This window comes from Siphateles boraxobius, unplaced genomic scaffold (assembly GCF_051911475.1).
Source record: "Siphateles boraxobius isolate OS27281-9 unplaced genomic scaffold, OSU_SipBor_1 238, whole genome shotgun sequence".
Lineage (NCBI taxonomy): Eukaryota > Metazoa > Chordata > Actinopteri > Cypriniformes > Leuciscidae > Siphateles > Siphateles boraxobius.
The window spans coordinates 310,001-312,500 of NW_027508853.1; the positions used below are offsets into that span (position 1 = coordinate 310,001).

Consider the following 2,500-nt stretch of genomic DNA (forward strand, 5'->3'; position numbering starts at 1 on the left):
AAACAGGTCAACAAACAAAACGTGCATTTTAAACACAGTACTTCTATTTTGCAACAAAATAATAGTTGCAAATGAAAGCCACAGCAGAACTACACTAAACATCTGAGTTTCGTGAACAATTCTGCAGCTTCGAACGAGTCGTGGGTTAGTCATTCAATGATTCATTCATAAATACAGCTTTGTTACTGAATGAATAAATGAATCAGAATCATAATAATTTTCATTTTTGGGTAAACTATCCCTTTAAGACATTGACTTGCCGCCACCTACTGGCAGTTTTAGTATAATATTTAAAACTTTGTTTTTTTCCATCATTGCATATTTCTCAGTATGTCTCAAACTCTGCTCAGATACAGACGTCTCGATCTGAACTCCAGCACGGGACGAGCTCTCACCGGCTCACCTTATTTTAGCAGAATCTCCTGAGACTAAGTTGATCCCTCAATGACAGATCACGGAGAACTCGATTATATTTCCAGGTTATGAAATCACAGCATCTGAATAAGAGTTGCTCTGGGTTTGAACATTTTCACACACTTTGATGAAGCATATCTGCACTATTTAACTTCATTAATCTAGCAAATTTGTATCATATTTCCCTGGCACTGGATTTTTCTCAAGGAAAATAAACAAACTGACTTGTATATGATGAAATATTGCAGTAATTGTTACAGTGAACGCTTACAAGTAAAATTTCATTTTGAATGGAGGTTTGTTTTTCATATTTTTGAAAAATTCTATTTTATTCATCTGTAAAGCACACCAGGACTCTTTTTTTAAAAATTTTTTTATAAAAATACATGAATAGAAATGTATAGGCAAAAAAAATGTATTTTTTTAAAATCACCTATACATATTTAGGTTTTGGGATTTTATATACCAAACTTTGTATGTTATGAAAACTATGTTATGAAAGATGTAACAGAATGATTTGATATACTATTTTGCTTTATGCATGTGTTAGTAATGTAATTTAGTAATGTAGTTACTAATTTATGTGTGTAAAATGACCATAAGCCAGTATTCCCATTTTATACAATATATCTATAAATTGTATGTAATTAGCATATTCATGTGTTTTTGAAGCGTTATAATGGGAGTTTCGTGATAATATCAACAAGATTTTCATGATAATATCTAATATTTCATATAGAAATATTGAAATATAATTTCTTTCCATATTTACTTGTGTCTCCCAAAATGCCTGATTAACATTCTTTAAGTCCCATTGTCCTCTACAGTGGATGTATGCATGAAATCGATGTCTTGTTTCGGAACAGAAAGACATATTCTGATTTGAAACCCTTTAAATTTTTCCTTTATATGTTTATTTATGACAAACAATTGTGATTTGTTAATGTCATAAAAATGTGTTAATGTCATTGATTTTTAAAGGAGAGACAGTTGTCATTGTGAAACTTCCAAACATTTTGGTATCTCTGAAAAGCCCTAAATGTGCTCTTTACAGAACATCCAGTCTTAAAACTGTGACATTTATGATATCAGAGAAACTCACTGAAATATAATGTCCACTACAGAGGACAAAAGTCTATTCCTGGGTCATATAATGCAGACACATCACTGTTTCATCTGCAGTCACTGATGGATGAAGCTCTTCAATCTGAATATTAGTCCTGATGTCATATAAACTGTCCTGATATAAAGAATAAAGGTCCGTGAATAAACACATAAAGCAAGAATCACTGCGGATTGATGTGTTCACGCGCATTCTCACCTGCACGCGCTCTCCGCGCCGTCGGTCCAGCTCATCGTCAAACACCGGGTCGGTTCCGATCATTCCTCCATCTTTCGGTGTTTCGTTATTCCCGTTATTCCCGATATTCCTCAGGGCAGAACCCACGACAAAGGTGATGCTCGTTAGGCATAATGTGCGCATGCACGAGGACAGTTGCTGCGCGCGCCCGCTCGCTCGCTCGGTTCGGTGTGTCTGTCCTACATGCACGAGCCCGAATGAATATTCCTCTGGTTACATTTGACCCACATCAGCCGAGCCGGAGCCGAGCAGCAGCAGAGCGAAGGCTTCAGAACACCAGCTGTAGTGCGCATGCGCATCTGTGCACTGATCAGCGTGATTAAGATCCTTTACATTCACTCGCCGTTTTGATTTTTAGCCACTATTACAGCGGTTTCTGGTCGGTGAAATAACTGAGCAGAACTAGAAACATATTCGCTATAGAAATAGCCATGACTTTTCAGGCTTGTACATTTCTCTAATATTTTTCCAGGTTTTATTCCTTTGATAAGCGTTATATAGTCACAAATAATGTGCGGAGAGTCTGACTAACCTTAAAACAAAGATGCTGTTCTACAATTGAAACAAAAAAAAACAAAAAAATGATGTTTATCCTCATTTCAGATTCTAACTATTAACCCTTTGGTTAATTTGAGTGAATTTGATCGAACTGGTCATGATCGCACAGGAAGTTGAACTGGAATAACAGGAAGTGGAGTTTACTAAATTCAACACATTCACGAATCA

At 35.8% G+C, this 2,500-nt stretch overlaps 1 long non-coding RNA gene across 1 annotated transcript in view; it reads right to left on the reverse strand.

Annotated features, from left to right (window-relative positions):
- The window catches only part of LOC143748486 (uncharacterized), a 12,560-nt gene extending 10,525 nt beyond the window's left edge, over window positions 1-2,035 (reverse strand). Inside the window, exon 1 of the long non-coding RNA XR_013206799.1 lies at window positions 1,736-2,035. This is a non-coding gene — a long non-coding RNA (uncharacterized LOC143748486). The remainder of the gene's footprint in view (window positions 1-1,735) is intronic.
- Window positions 2,036-2,500: the final 465 nt, after the last annotated feature.